Raw genomic sequence first — 17514 nt, 5'->3', positions numbered from 1 at the left:
TCCATTTTTCCCCGGTAACCTGGGTTTTTTTGATGTACTACATATGTGTATGGGAGTTACATTCCCAAACTTACACAGTACATCAGTGCTGTGTAAGGGAAGCAACAGAAAAAAGAAAAGATCCATTGTTGTTTTTTTTTGTTTTGTTTTTAATTAAAAAAATGAAGTCAAGAGAGCTGGGACAGAGAAAATATAAGGATACTCAGGTATATTCATCTAGTTTTTGCATAATGCACCTGATTATCCTTATATTTTTTCTGCCCCCTTTTTTTAATTAAAGCAGAATTTCTGTAGCATATATTAACACAAGAAAGTCCAGGTGACCAGACTTTTTTTCCACTGGTATACACTTGATTTACAACGGGCATGCTGGTTGGGCTGACCAATCAGCATGCTCATTTTTGAATGTTAATGGCCAGTCACTGTATAGCATCTTATGCCAGCATGGCTTGAATTGTTTAATGAATTTGATGGTCCAGTTATAGAATTCAAAATTCTTTACATAATCAGTTAAAATATATGATTCACATCATGACTAAAATTTGAAATTACATTACTACCCATCGATTTCCTTGGTATTTATGGGAATAGATACTACACCAAGACATAATTCATCACATTAGTTTCCGTTTGCAACCAGCTTTCATAGCAATGGTTACACAGTGCATGACTTATCTCAAAATCAGCATAGTATGTGTGTGTGTGTGTGGAGGGGGGGCAGGAAAGTCTGGTCTTGAAGACTGAAACGGAGGAAGATAATTTCTGGTTATCTCTATAACCTAAGACAAGTCATGTGCTCAAGTCCATTGCTGCTTCTACCTTCATTATTTTTGCTTTGCAATAATGCAGGGAAAACCTCATAAATTTAACCTCATGTACTCAACTTCTCTCACAGAAATGTCTGCATGCAGTGTGCTTTTTATTTCAAAATATAAGATAAAAAATCTGTGTGTGTGTGTGTGTGTGTGTGTGTGTGTGTGTGTGTGTGTGTGTGTGTGTGTGTGTGTGTATGTGTGTGTGTGTGTGTGTGCTTTCTTTCTTTTTTTATTGCAACATTGTTCATGTCCAGCTGTTCCACACAATAAGCATATGCAAGAACAAGCCAGCTTAGGTGCAAGTCATTTTTGCAAACAAACATCTACCAACTATATTGACTAGATTAATATTGTGATGCCAGAATTTTTAACTTATGCAAAATCTTGCACTGCTGTTCATAAAAGAAAAGAATGTCCTAATACCAGCAGGACCTTCTTAAGAGAAAAATGAAGTCAAATGACTAGTTCCAGTCTAAGCTAGACAGGCATAAATATACACCTGCCTGTTTTCTTCAAAATCTGCATTGAGTGTCCTTCCTTGTCTAGGTCTGAAGTCCTACCCACTCTGAATGAGTGTGATGAATTACCTGTTGGAGAAAAGACCTGCTGCTTCTAAATAGGTGAAGAGTCACATTGACAACCTTGGGGTAATGTACTGGCATATCTTCAAGTGAAAAAAAATCACCTGAGAAGGGGAACATGCAGGGTTTTGTCTGTGTAGGACTAAGGCCCAATGAACTGGGCATTTGAAATAGGCTTCTGATTTATTTCAGCAACTCTGCTGTCCCTTATTGCTGTGATCAGTCTTGGACTTCTGACATGTATAGAAACCTTATCGCTTGTCAAAATAATGCCATCCCAGGGTAGTGACTCTGTTTAAATCACTCACCCTAAAGGTACCAAAGTATTGCCAAGTGAACAAGGTTGCCCAAACCACAAAAGTGTGGAAGTATTTGACTAAGGTAAATGCACCTTTACTGATTGTTTCCAAGAAAGGCCTTCTGATAGGCTTCCTAGAGTCTGAAACTACACCTTTAATATGCCCCAGCCTTTGACCACTCTGTTAACCAGCCAATGATTCATCATGTCAGGTAGCCTGAGGAGAATAGCAAACCACTCCAGAGCAGCAAGGTGAATCCTGATAGTACTAGCTGCTTCATCCATTAAACTCTTCTGAACCAGAAAGAGGCTTCATCCATTAAACTCTTCTGGACCAGAAAGTGAACAGGGACTGAAATGGACAAATGCCTCTGATGGCCTGTCAACTTAAGATAAAATGCCTTAATTCCCTGTAGTGATGCAGGATAGGATCTATTGGTTTTTACAGCCAAAGACTTGAGTAAGAGGATGATGGCTAATTTTCATCACGTTACCTGACTTCTAGAGGCACAGCAAGCACTCTTGCTGTGCTTCTGGTACCAATTGCCAAAATCTGGAGGTCTACAAATGTGACAGGCTATTAGCGATACTACCGACCTTCCCAGAAATATATTTTGTTATGAAATTCTAATTAATCTGTAAGTTAAATAAAACTACCAACCTTAGACCTGATGTTTGAATGGGAATATCCTATTACTAATGCTTGGACTACAACCTGGATGTCAGTGGAACTTAGCCCTCTTAGTAGCAAATGCATCCTTCTATATAAAATCTGCAGCCCAAATGTGCAAAATCTCTAGAAGGGTTATGTATCTTCTCCTTTCTTTAAACCCAGAATAAGGCCATGGGACTGCAAAACATCTGGTTTGGAAACACCTACCCATCCCAATTCCAGCTGCTGTGTCAGTGAATAACTGCAGGGATTCAGATGAAACCCAACACTTTATCATTGTGATGCCCTAATGAAACTGGGCAAAAAGACACTACACAGTCACAGATCATCTTTGGTCCTGCTTGCAATTCTAAGCCTGTGGTGGGTCATCCTTCCAACTTTCAACATAATTTGAGAACGATCTCTTGAAGGTCCTACCTGGAGAAATAGCTCTACAGGCAAATTGAGCAAATCATAGTGCTACATGACCTCAGTACACCTTGTTCTCTTTCCTGACAAAAGTCATTTGATTGAGGTCCTAAGCCACTGTATTTTATCAAAAGTTTGAATGCTGTAGAAATTTCTAATCACAGGAACATAATAACCTGGCACAGACCTTCATTTTTTTATCACCAAAGGAACCAAAAGCTCCATGTGTAAATCAGTGAAGGTTTTCATATCTTCTTTGCCCTGTCTTGACCTTTGACTATTGAGATAGTCATTCAAACTGTGAATAGCATACTGCTTCTAAACCCTCTGTTACCAGCACCAGTGTAAGGCAGTGCTAAATGTTTCAAAAACAACACTTGCCAACAAAAAGTTAATTGGCATGGCCTTGTCAAAGTAAATGTTTCATAAAAGTAAAAACCTAAGCAGGACCAATCTTGCTTCCTGTTTGGAAGGATGATGAAGGCTGATTAAATGTTCATAACCAAGTGTCTGAAAAGCGCTTGATCACTTAGGCTGACTGGTTAAGTGATACAAAGCAGACCTTGGTTTGCTCTCTATCAATGAAGTAATTGACTGCTGAACCATTTGGATGGGACAAATGGTGTATGAGGCAAAATTCCCCTTCATTCTTTTTTGGGCAAACCTGATAAGTTCAGCTCTGAAAAAAGACCAAGGTGGTTGTAGAAACTGGCCTGCCAGCTGGCTTTCTTGAAGTTCAGCCTCAAGGAGAGTATGTGCTTCTTTTTCTCTACCTTTTGTGGAACATCAGTTTTTGATTGGCATCACCTCACCAAATGCTGAGGATCCTATAGAAAAGCCCGTAGAAAAGAAATGAATGAGAAAAATGCCAGTTTCTTTTCTGGGATAACTAGTTATCTCCTTCCTCAAGCTACTGACCCTCACTGGTTAATGAGAAGTGAGAAGAATGCGGCTATCCTCAAAAGGAGGTCCCTTTCTGTCCATGAAAGGAGCTCATTCCCTTAGTTGTGCCATCGTTCTTGTTATTTGGCAGTTTATTACTTTATTCTGAGCTGTTACCTGGTGATTGATACCCATTCTTAGTCACGCACCTAATTGCTAAATGGTTTTTGTCAAAGTGGGAACCTGAGTGTGCAAAATGGCATGCTGGCCAGGAGTATTTGCCACTGGTAAAAGCCCAACTAAACTTTGTGTTAAATTGCTTGTCCGGACCATTGTTGAAATTAATTCTTACTGCCTTGTCTAGCATGACACTGAGCACATGTCCCATTTGCAATGATTTGTCCATTGATCTGAGCTTCCTAAACTGTTGGTCATACCAAGACCATGCTGCTCCACCTCAGATGTGATGGACCTTACTGAAGGTTAAGAAATAAACCAACAATGGAATGGCCTGTGTGGAACCTTTCTCAATCAAAACAGCAAGGTAAGCTGTGACCCCTCACCACCCAATTTTCCAAAGTTTAACTTTGAAAGAGGATTATTCCCCAAGGGCTGCCAAAGCTGCTCTAAATCCTTATAGCCAGGGTTCAAAGCTCCCACATCCCTCTGAATGTCATTGACATTGGCCAAAGGCAATGTGTCAATGTAATTATCTTTAAAACATGTTCTCTGTAATGTTAGTGGGTATATGTGCTATGATTTCTGCACCTAGTGAAATACTGTTTGTGCTCCCTCCAGATCCTGTATTACTATGGGCCCAACAGGCAATAAAATTGGTCTATTGTAAGTTGTTGTTCAAGAGATTCATTACTGCATTATGCAGCAGGACCTTCCTCCTGAGCCTGCCGTATCATGTTAATGGAAGCAGGAGTCAAGGCTAGCTACAGTGTTACTTGGGTATTAGGTATCCTATTGAAGTGACAGGACCCAAAACCTTTTACTTAAACTAGAAAGAACATCTTAGCCCAACCTTACTCTAGAAGGGATTGCAAAAATTCCTCCAAGTATTCCTCTACCAAGCACCCTCCTGCAGGTATAAGCTCCCTAGGCTCATTGCAATTCTCATTACCTTCATCCTCATCGATAACATCTAGTGTCAACAGCGCAGCATTCTATTCAAAGCTTAAGGAGTCCAGGGACCCTTTCCATGCACATTGTCAGTATTTCTCAGGTGAGTTTTTGGCTGCCATCTATTTCCATTCCATGGCAGGTATGTGCCTGATGACTGCAGAATCTTCTTGATCACAAGCTGCTTCCATCTGTGAGGAGACTTTGAGCCTCCAGTGACATCCTTTCCCATCTATCTTTTAATGCTTGCAGCAAAAATGAACCTGCCAAATGAATAGCAAAATATAATATAGGTGAATGCAAAAGGTAAATAATTAAAACAGTGAGGCTTATCTTTGCCTTAGTACATATAGTACATATAGTATGTATAGACAAGCTCCTTTAGTAAATCTGGCAATGCCCCTTATTCTCTTCGTGTGCACAGAAAAAGAAAAACAAGGTGAGGGAGAGGGTAAGATTAAAATGTTTCTGAGATTATCATTACAATGACATAGAAATTAACTCTGACTAATGCCGATGTGAGGCATTACTGACTAAATTAAGTTCAAAATGCATCACAGAAAAATAGTTGTGTGGAAAGTTAGTAATTATGGGGAAGAGCTATATTCTAAGTCAATCTGCCCATGTAAGAGAATACTTGTAAATACATCACTTTTAAAGAAACACTAAATGAAATTTAATATGTTAAATAAAAGAGAAAATGAATTCCTAAATAAGCTTCTTTTTCATACTAACATATACTACAAAGTTTCTTTTTTTTGTTTTCCATTAAAAACTAGCCTTGATTCAGATTACTGCCCTGATTTTTTGTGTTCCCCATCAATAACAGGAGTAAATTCATAGTGACAGCAGTAAAATCAAAAGAATTCATACAAAACAATTATGTGTTACAAGCACACGAGGCAACTCTCAAAGATGCTTAGAGATGCAAAAGTTTGAAACATCTTTGGGGGAACCACATAAAAAATACAGGCACTCCATTGCGCCCATTACATTTAGCAACATCAGTGATTAAACTGAGCAAATACGAAGCCTTAGCACCTCCCTTAACCATTTGATACATAGTGAAAACACATAGACCATACTAAAAACACAAGGTGAAAAAACAAGTCTCTTTGAAATCACTTGAGTTAGACCTTCATATATATTAAAAGCCATTTTCACTGACATACATGGCTCTCCATTGTCAGAATACATGAACTGGCACACATTATTATCTTCAATAATGCTGTGTTTATGAAAACCAAATAAACCATATGTCTTTGTTCAGAGCAGGCTAGCCCTTAATAAAGAAGACAGGGCTTGTCTGTAATTTAAAAGTCAAGACCCAACTAAATGATTATGTCATGAACTAATTTAAACCTTGTTTGCTGCACAGAAATTGGAATGTGCTGTCTCAAAATAGCCTAAACAAAATATATTCAAAAAAGATACTTGTGTACTTGAAAAAGTTTAAATAGTTTTGACTCCAGACCTCAAGCCTTCACAATCTAATACTGTTTGACAGTTCCACCTGACCAGTTTTAGCAAATATTACTGTATGTATGTATCGATATATTTATTTATTTATTATTTCTTTCATTCATTCATTTATTTATTATTTTAATACTTAATAAACTGGTCACCAGAGAAGGCTATATGACTAACTTTGAGCAAGGAAATTAACAGAGAAATCTTTGCTCAGCCAAGCCGACGTCTGGAGTAAAGGTATAACATCTGCTGAGGAGTTTTAATTTCTCCCAAAATAAAATGTGTTCAAATACATCTGGCATGCACTGGCAGAGGTGCTATAGACATCACTTGATCTAGTACATACTGAAATGACTCATTGTAAACGAGGCGTAGCCTAACTTAAATAATACAGTTTAGACGGACATTGATATATCTTGCTATGATTTACATAATAAAGAGATATGCTTTGTTTAAGAAACACAATTTTGCATTAATATAGTAAAGTTAAAACAAAGGATTTATAACACAGCTTGATATGTTCATTGTAGAAGGAAATCATTTGAAATAAACATACCTTTAAAAAATCTCCATAAGCAATAATAAAAAAAGGATAATTGAAGTGTAAAACTGCATGTAATATGATGAAAACAAGATTTCTCATATGTAGAAAGTAACAATATGATTGCATGGCATTAGAGTAACTTATCAAATGACTCTGCTGATTTTATGTTTCTAGTCTAAAATTCTTATGAAAATGTTAAACTTTCTATAGCATAACAGAATCCAGAAATAACCTATGGCACAAAAGCATCAGTTCTATTGTGGCCATTAATGTCCTCCATGTTCCCTAATGTCTCTACCTTGGGGTTGGGGGCATCGTAAAGCAGATAACAAGTGCTTTATTTTCATCAAAATAAAGAAGTCCGAATCAAGTAGCATTTGTTCACCTTTGGAAGTCTCTGTTTTCTGTCTACAGTGTCTTGCACTCAGGAATAGAATCTTTGTTGACACAAAATCAATGAACACCTATGTAAAAGTCTCCTGCATAATCTGTTTAAAGGACTTTCCCACTGGATTCTCTCCATTTATTCTGAAAATGAAAGTGAAATGCTTAAGTGAGTGCATTACTCTAGATTAAAAATATGCAATGGGGAATTCAGTTGTGTGCAGAGTGGATATCTAGTGATCAGTGAATGAGATTATGATAGGAGTTGCAATACTGCACATGAAAGGTTGGAAAAGTGTGATAAAAGCTGTTATCTCTAGTAACAGTCACAATCAATTGCACTAGGAAAAATGTGATATGCACGATTAAGGATAAGTGGTGGCAGGGCAGTTTTACGACAGTAATATTGTATAACAGTGCATTGAAGATACTGCCTGTATCACTATCTTGTTGAACAGTCATTTTGATAAAGTACCTTGGAGCTGCTATTAGGAAAGAACACGTCATTCCTGTTGGTGCAGCTCTGTCCACATTGTTACTTAACAAGTCAAGCAAGCCTGGACACACACACACACACACACACACACACACACACACACACACACACACACACACACACACACACACACACACACACACACTAACTCGGAATAAACCCAAAGGTAAATGTCTAGATGTAGAATTCAGTGTTAATATAGAAGGAATCCACTAAATGTGTATAACATAACATCAGAGCAGACTGTAGCAATGTGATATGATATAACTTGTGCAACTCCATAGTGCGCATGCATTACATCAGCACTGCAATACTGTTAACAGTTATTCTGTGCCCCACATCTCGATGCTCCACATAAATGTTAAACATGCATCTGAGTGGTGATATAGTGGCTTATACCTGCCGTATGCAATCCCCCTCAGTGTCTGTTCTAACAGAATTTCCACAATATTCGACATACAGTTTGTTCAGCAGATGTCCATAAAGGAGGATAAAAGCAAATTAAGTGAGCTTTGCTTGAACCAGTTCTCGTGGTAGGAGTGTTGAGACTGAGTTTGCAAGAGAAAGGGTTGTTTGGGCATCAGCTGACATTTAACTGACCCAGAGACTTTACAGGTAAGCTAATACACTCTGGATCCATTCTACTAAACCAACACATTGATTCTTGCTAAGAAACTGTAGGTATCTTGGCACAGAGATCTAAGAAAGGGTGCACATGATGATTAAATTTCTTAAAATATACAGAGAATAAGATCACCCAGGTTGTGGACACAGCACATCCAGGATGGCTGGTGACAATGCTGGCTGAAGTTACAACAAACAGAGTAAGGTGTGCAGCACTCAGGATCGAGTGGTTATCAGTGATTGTATATCTCATACTGACAACCATGGAAATAAATTAATGTAATGCATGTTATGGTGTTACACAAGGTATATCATATCAAATTGTGACAAAATGTTTTTCTTTCAGTCACAAACTACCACTATGTACTCAAATTGTTAGTGGTCTGTAAAGGGAAACTGATACATTTCTACTTGCTTGCCCTCCATAGCATATCGCTGTATGAATCCTAATCTGTGAATCCTAAAAGCACAATGGATGCACATACTGTTGCTGTACATTTATTAGTACAACACTTGTCAGCCGTGAGTTCTAGCTTTAGATAGAAGGATTCATTTACGTCAAGCAATAGCACTGCTGTTATACTGAGGGGATAGTTCATCTATGTATATCTATTGTACCTCACCTAGTGTTTTGAAGTCTTTCATGCTTTTGTCATGATGTGGTACTTGATAGTAAGAAAGAAATTGTCAAAAAAAATTTGTAACAAAGCAAAGTTAACAGCTCAAGGAAGGAAATACAGGGAGCTGTAGGCTGGAAACTGTTTCAAATATATATTAGTGAATATGAGATGAGCTAATGATCTAATAATGAGATTGAGATAATGGATGCTTGCTCCTTACTGCTCAGTGTACTACAGGGATTAGTTACATCATACTCTTTTGTGGCTTCCCTGACATAATTTGAGGAAAAAAAAAGTCTCCTGTGATTTTTTGCTCTCATCAAGAAATTGCAAGTTATTGCAAACAGTGCTGGAAGAGGGCACAATTGCAGTTTCTGTTTCAGTTTTAGGACCCAAAGGAACACCCATTTTTTTTAATAAAAGATATCAATCATTTCTCTTACCCACAAAAATGATGTCACCATGTTGTTTGGCTTTCAGGATGTAATTTAAAAATAAAGTGCACATCATAAGCAAAGCCTTCCAATTTCTTATGGAGCTTATGCAGAACGGAAAATACAATGTTTGAAATTCTGAACTGAACATATTGATCTCTTCATATATACATATAGCTATATATATATATATATATATATATATATATATATATATATATATATATATATAGACACAGAGAGAGAGAGAGATATGAGCTGCAAGAACACAGACAACACAAGGTTGTTAGAGGACATGTTGGTTCATTGTAATGTCAACCGTTTTTCCACTGTTTCATACTTTTTTAACTTGTTATCTTGACTAGAAATAAATGAGAGACAGATGGTCTAAATTTGTGGAAGCAGAGCAGCTGCTGTTTCTGAAGATCTCTAGAAATTATTACATTTCTATAGTAATGGTCTCAGCTTCCAATAAATACAGTTCCTTTATTAAAACTCTATGCTATTTCATACTATTTACTGATGCACATACTCAAGATACTGTTTATTCACTATTCAACACAAATTCCCATTCTGTAAAAAAGGTTCTTATTGGAAGTATATGTCAAAATTAGAACTTAGTTTTTTTAGAAGTCGGACTTTCAGTTCTAAATGTTCCTTCACTCATTTTTTCATCAAGGGAAATTTCATCCTTTGTCACAAAGATTAAATTAAAACAATGCAGTCTTTCTGACAAATATCTCCTGCTTTTTATTCTGACAATGTATATAAACTAAAGTGTGTGTGTGTGTGTGTGTGTACTTGCATATGCAAACATGTAAATGCATGTACAAATGTGAACCTATGTCAGTCTGTTTGTATGAGACTGTACAGTGACTCAGATTTTGTCACATTAGGAAGAGGCTACAGGAGACAAATATACCAGTTCAGCATTGTACATATTTCTATCTTCCATATACATTCTTCTTTCTGCTTTTCCCAGTTAGGGGTCGCCACAGTGGATCACCTGTCTGTTCATGACTGGCAGTGTAGTTTTATGATGTTGAGTTGCCAGCACAGCACCCAACCTTCCACAGAAGGCACACACTCACACCTAGGGCCAGTTTAGAGTGTCCAATCCACCTACAGCATGTCTTTGGGAGGAAACCGGAGCACCCAGAGCAAATGCACACAACCACAGGGAGGACATGCAGACTCCGCACAGAAGGCACCCCAGCCAAGGATTGAACCAGAGAGCCTCTTGCTGTGAGGTGGCAATGCTAACCACTGCACCACCATGGCTGCCCTTACCTTCCATACACATTATGTTATTTTATTTAGGCATCAAATGTAGTCTTCTTTTGAGACTGTTTTGACAGTTTATTTCTCAAGTTCAATAACAGTATCAGTGAATTATCATCATTCATTTATTTTTTGATTACAAGAAAAATTCTGTTTATTGTTTTGGGGCAGAGAGATCCTAGATTAGCACTTTGCGGGCACAAGGCAGAGTAACTAATCCTGGATAGAAAGTTAATGATTTATCTTTGGTGAAATAACTCACTGCAGTTCAGTTTATACTTGTGTTACTTTTATTATTTTATTTCTTCTCAGATTTTTTTTCACTTTGATCATTTTGAACGTATAGTGAGAAAGGAAACATATCAACAGCCTGTGCCAGTTATGTAGAGAGATACATTCCTGATTATAGACCGGATTACCAGAGTTCAAATATTTGCAAATACTCTTGACAGCTTAAGCAGGGAGGATGAAAATTCCCATCCTGGAGGTGGGAGAGAGGCAGATACACTCCAGGCAAACTGGTGTCATCTTATATCTGGCTGAGTCAGGAAAAGATGTGTCAGATGCGCCCCTTACAGAAGTGAAGGATAACTCAACACTGATGCCCACTGTTCATTTAGACCTCAAGAAGTTACTGACCACATGTAAGGTGGGTAGGTGGGTAGTTAGTAGAAAACACTACCTGGCGGTGAATGCAGATTACATGATCTCAGTTTCTCTGGACACGGGTCAGGATTTGCCTGGGGGAGGCTAACGTGGGTCGAGTAGACACATTGGACAAGGACAGAACCTAGTAACAGCTGATGAACAACTGTGGGGAACCAACAAATAATAGCAAAAAAAAAAAAAAAAACAGAAATAAAAATAGTAACAGTTGCTTTTGGCACTTGGCACTCAAAAGATCAATGTCAGCTACTTAACGAGAAAGGTATCACTTTCATATATAAAATCAAAAAGAATTGTCTATAGCAAATTGTCTATAAGAACAAGTACTACATTAATTAACTGATTTTTTTTTTTTTACCAAAAATGTCAATTAATGTGAATTATTCTTATTCCGAGGTGTTTGTCAACACAGAATAAGTATAATGAAGCTCAGAAATTTTCTGTGGTCATAAAATTAAATTATTTTTAAAGATAACCTTAAGGGTGAATATATTCAACAATGATTCAGTTCCAGTTGTCAGCATTAGCATTATTCTCTTTCTTTTTTGTCCCTTTGCCACCACTGTACTTGAAATGTTCTTTTTTACATTGCCACATAACATGGGAAATCTGCCATATTATCTGAAGAGAAAGCAAAGTGAGGTTAGCAATGGGGTGATATTTGGCTGTTTCTGTATATCCCCCATATGGCTTTATTAGTGTACATGGCAGATTCTACTTGGCATACTGTCTGTAGGGTTGTACTTCTAATTTTCAAAACCTCACTTATTTGAAGATTAGAAAGCAGACACCCGCTTTTATGAACGTGCACTTATCCGAAAGTGCACTTTCATAAAGTCAGTTGACTGACTCACTTCAGGTAACCGAATCTCAGTGCAGTGGGGATGTAATAATGAACTTACAGTAGTTATTTAAAGGCTGAAATCAAACCCTCAACTACAGGAAGCTGGTCATTAAAATCTCATGGGCTTAAATATAGACAGTTTTAGGTAGCAGTGGACTCTGGGGTCCCCCTGCTCAGACTCCAACTGCAGCAAATTATCTTACTTTGATATTTTGTTAAATTTGTCACACCAACAAAAGCTAATGCAGCATACTTGTGTATTTAATAAACTAGTGGGTAATAATAACTCTTAGGATGAAAAATGCTAAGGATTGCAAAGGAATGGCACCACTTTTTCTACATTAAAATTCAAAGATGTTTTTAGTAGTAGTGACAGTGTTTTGTCAACAAATAGACTATAATTTCATTAAATGCTTTACTATTGACATGGTGCACTTGAAATAGTTAAATTCTGCTGATAGGCTTTCTCTCCAAAGAAACTAACAACATAGCTGGCATTAAGTTCCAGTGCTATCTATAATTGTGTGGGAGGGATCATCCTTGACTGTGTGAGGGCCTTACAATAGTAGAGGCTTACTGAGGGAACATGAGGAGAAAAAAAGACCATTCATTCAGATATTACATGCTTTGTCTTAAACAGGGTTATTAAATAACCCTGTCATGATAAAGCCATTAATCACTGAAATGACTTGAGAAAGGTAAGTGCCAGAGCCTGGCAGCCCAGAATGACTGATCTCAGTTTTCATTGGGAGTTTAAAAAGAGTGGATGATCACAAACCTCAGGGATGGTTTTCTCTTTCCAGGAGTTATATAAATAATAGTAGGACTCCAAATAGTATAGCTCGGAACTTAACCAAGAAATTTTCATTCAAACATAAGGAATAAAATACATTGCACAACATCCTGAGCCCTAGAACTTTTAGGGTACCGTGGCTCTCAGATCCCAGACTGTATAGATGGATTTTGAAATAGACTTAGTGCTGGTCTCATCCATTTGACCCTCGCATTCTGAAATCAGTCCTACTCAAAGGTCTGTAGAGAAGATTGCAGCAGCATTTGTAGAGGCTGGAGACACTGTGGTCATTATTTCTTCTCCTTCTTTCACATACCTCAGAGAAGTGTAATGATGGTCACTATAAGTTGTGCAGGAGCACTGCACTGTGTAATTCAAGCTGAAAAACATTACTGGCATCATTATTTTTTTCACATTCATCGCAATCAAACATCAAGCACATATTTTTCAGGGGACTGTTTGAGGAAGCACATTATGTGTATGTATGACATCAGTCACTTGACATACAAGACTGCCTTTCCCTTTGCATTCATTCCAAGTTAACACCAAAGGATGCACAGATGGTTGCCGTCTTTCTTTCTTTCTTTTTTTTTATCAGATGGAGTAGGGGGCCAGGCAATATTACCAGAAAGTTTTTATGTAGCCTTTGAAGCATCTGTTTTCTCAGTTTATTTTGAGTTACAATCTTTTTTTTTTTTTTTTTCAAATAGAACTTTTATTGATTTTCAGTAGAAAAAAACTACACAAAAATGCTTGCAGAATAGGAATGACATTCAGTTACAAGTTAGCAGGTGAATACAATATATATACAAAATATACAACAGTGCCGCATGGGGATATACCCATGTATTGCTAATAATTATACGTATAGAAGTGTGCAGGTCAACATTACAACAGGGTTTAAAGTATTATCATTTATGTCGCAACTGAAAAAGGTAAACATATTTATGGAAGTCCAATGAAAACTGAGCCACACAACAAATGATCAGTAGAAAAGGAAAGGAGAGAAGTCAAGGACCTCAGTATGGTAGCGACCTTAACGTCTGAATTCTCTGAGCAGAGTAGGATGTTAATTATCATATATTAGTTCAAATAAGGAATTCCAGAACTTTTGAAAGTAAATGCCTTCCTGAGCACTAATTAATAACAGTTTTTGTGAAGTAATATATTTGATTGCCATGTTCCTGAAACCATTCCATGACAACTTATTACGATCCAACCAATTTTTGGTGATGTAGAGTTTGACAAACAAATAAAGAGTGATTAAAATGTGCATTTGTATTTTTGAGATACTATCTGTGATATGTAGCACTGCCATTTCCCAAGAAAGAGTTGATTTGTGATAACCCATTTTGTCAAGTCTCATCTTAAGAGAACACCAAATACTATGTGAGTACCTACAAAACCAAATTATGTGTAAGATATCTGCTTTGAGGTAAGAGCAGCATGGGCAAGCAGATGATGCATTTGGATTAAATTTATTTAAGTGTACGGGAGTGAAGTACAGGTTATTGGTAATCATATATTGTGTATACATACGTTTTGTAAAGGGGGAGAAAGAAAGAGTGGATTTAATGGCAGATAATTTCTGGTCCTTAGAAATACTCAGACCATGATGATTCCAGTATTTCACAAATGCTAATTTATCTTGGTGCAACATTGCACTAATTAGTTTATAGGTGAGGGATACCATGCTCTTATTGCTGTCTAGAATTTCCGTTAATTTAGAGACCTGATTGAGAACTGGGCCGTCTATGTTAAAAATCAAAAGGGAGAGTGACAATAAGTTCCCTAATTTGATGCAGGAATATGGTATATTTTTATATAGATTTAGGGCTACCTGTAGATTTGTGAGTGATGAATCTCTGTGTTTGTGTATATCCCATACTGTGTATTCTTTGATTAGCGGGTAGTCATTAAGGTTGATCATTTTTCTATTCAGCTGAAGATTAGGGTTTAGATGTATAGGCTGGGGTATCATAAGGGTATTCTCCAGATTAAGGGATTTAAGTAAACCGTGAAAAGATTTGATTTTTTTTTTTAATATATGATGTAGCTTTAAATTTTTAAGGACATTTGGGTCTATGAAGGGAAGAGCTTTGGGGTTGAAGTAATTCTTTAAGGCATGTTTACACCACATTTTTATCCAGAGGGGGGACCGTATTTTACTGCTGGGCATGAGGTTAGCAATTTTAATTAGTCTGCTAACATGTAAAACTATATAGTACAGTTGTAGAGCTGGCAAACCAAAATCTCCTTTATCTTTGGGGAGGGTAAGTCTTTGATAGGCCATCCTTGCTGACTTTGGATACCGATAAACTTGGCAAAAGCTTTATGGATTTTAGAGAAAAAGGTATTGGGAATGAAGGCTAGAGATGCATGAAAGTGATAGAGAATTTTAGGGAGAATGTTCATCTTAATAATGGAGATTTTGGATAGCACAGGAAGTTTCACCTGTTGCCATCTAGTCATGTCTTGTGATAATATTGTCCATAGATTTGTTAGGTTGGAGTGAAGTATGGAAGGTGAAGAGTGGTTGTAACAAACCCCTAAATATTTGCAAGAGTATACCATATGAAAGGGAGAATCTGGGAAAAGGTATTCTCTATGAGCTTTGGGATTAATCGGGAAAATACAGGATTTGTCTTGATTAACTTTATAATCCGATATATGAGCAAATATTTTCAATGTGGTGAATAACTTTTTGATGTCTGATAATGGATGTTCAAAATATAGATTCAGATCATCTGCAAATGCATTCAGACTAATTTTGGTATTTAGAATTTTGGGAATTGAGTGGTGTGTTTTTTGTATTAGGGATAAGAAGACTGGTTCTAGGTATAAGTTAAAAAGAAGGGGATAAAGGGGACACCCTTGCCCGGTTCCATTTGAGATTTTTATCGGTTGCAAGCAAGTATAGGAGCTGTTATATAAATATTTGATAATATTTATGTATCCAATGGGTATATCAAAGTGGGATAGCACTGTGAACAGGAAGTTCCAGTTAACCCTATCAAATGTATTTGATGCATCCAGAATCATGGCATATCTATGATTTATGTCCTTTGTGGTAAGATTGATCATAATTTCCATTGTTAAAGTGTTATCCCAGGTGTGTCAGTTGGACATGAAACCAGCTTGTTCTTCAGTGATAAGGAAGGGGGGTGACCTTTTTAAGCCTTTCAGCTTATATGGATGATAACATTTTTATATCAATGTTTATAAGTGAGATTGTTCTGTAGTTGTTAGGATTCGATTTGTCTAAGTTATGCTTGGGAATTAGGATGGTCTTAGAGTGATTGATATAAAGGTCTGATATTCCATTAATATATATACTATTGTATAGCTTAAGTAGAATGGAAGCAAGGGTATCTTTAAAGGTTTTATAGAAATCAGGGGAATAACCACCTGGACGTGGAGCTTTCCCTGGCTTAAGATTTCTAATGGCTTTTATTATTTCTATTTGACTCAGTGGGGCAGATAGTGTTCTTTTCTGATCTTCTTTTAACTTTGGGAATATGATGTTGTTAAGATAGTCATTTATTTCTGATGTTGAGATTTGGTGTTCATAGCTAGAGTAAATTCCTGAGTATACTTGGTAAAATAAATTTATAATTTGGGCATCCGATTTTTAAAGCGGACCTTGGTATTTAATCAAAGCTATCCTAGGTGAAGACTGTTTGTTATCAATTAGTCTAGCTAGTGCTTTAGAGGGATTTTGTATCCATTCAGAATATTTACTGATAAAGCTTAGTTCTTGTAAGGAGTAGTTAGCCTAATGCAGATTAAATAATACCCTTTGTTTACCTATCATCTCCTGTTCTATTAGAGAAGAATGATTCATTGAAGTTTCTCCACTAAATCTCTGATATCGGACAAGAGAAGTTTTTTTTTTTTTTTTCTTTAAGGTATGATGATTTTTGAATAAATATTCCTCTAAATGTAGCTTTACATGCTGCCCATTGTATGTCAAATGGGGTATTTGAATTCCGAGGATCATTGGTAAAATCTAATAGGGCTTGAGCTACCTCTTCTTTCACTGATGGGTTGAGTAAAATATTGTTATTAAGAGACCAGTTACATCTGTTATGATTTATCAGCAGCTTTTCAGTAAAGTTTATCAATAAGGTGATTTTAGAGTGATCCGAGAAAATCCTTGGTTCACCAACATATTTTAATTGCCAGTTTGTTTGAATTTCTGTTATTAGAAAGAAATCTATACGCAACCAAGAGTTATGACACCTGGAGTAGTATGTGTAATGGTTGCTGGTTTGAGATTCATCACCAAAGGATATAGGGTCAACTAGTCCAAAGTCCGATATAAGATCCGACAGGGCAAGGGAGGATTGTGAGTTGTATAATTTAGTTTTGTTAGAGCGGTCAACACTAGGGTCAATTACTGCATTCCAATCTCCCCCCAGGATGAAATAATGATTTGGGAAATTTAATAAAATATTATAAATGTTTAATATAAATTGCTGTTGGCCTGTGCATGGACCGTACAGGTTTAGGAACACAAGTGGTTTGTTCAGTGGTGGGACCAGGCACGTGAAATAACACCATCTTCCCTCCT

At 36.9% G+C, this 17514-nt stretch overlaps 1 protein-coding gene across 1 annotated transcript in view; it reads left to right on the top strand.

Annotated features, from left to right (window-relative positions):
* LINGO2 (leucine rich repeat and Ig domain containing 2) overlaps positions 1 to 17514 on the top strand; it is a 6800733-nt gene that overhangs the window by 4400386 nt on the left and 2382833 nt on the right. The gene's annotated exons all lie outside the window — the stretch shown is intronic.

Source organism: Protopterus annectens, chromosome 2.part0 (genome assembly GCF_019279795.1).
Source record: "Protopterus annectens isolate FY-2018-M chromosome 2.part0, PAN1.0, whole genome shotgun sequence".
Taxonomy (NCBI): Eukaryota; Metazoa; Chordata; order Ceratodontiformes; family Protopteridae; genus Protopterus; species Protopterus annectens.
This window is presented reverse-complemented; position numbering and strand designations above follow the sequence as displayed.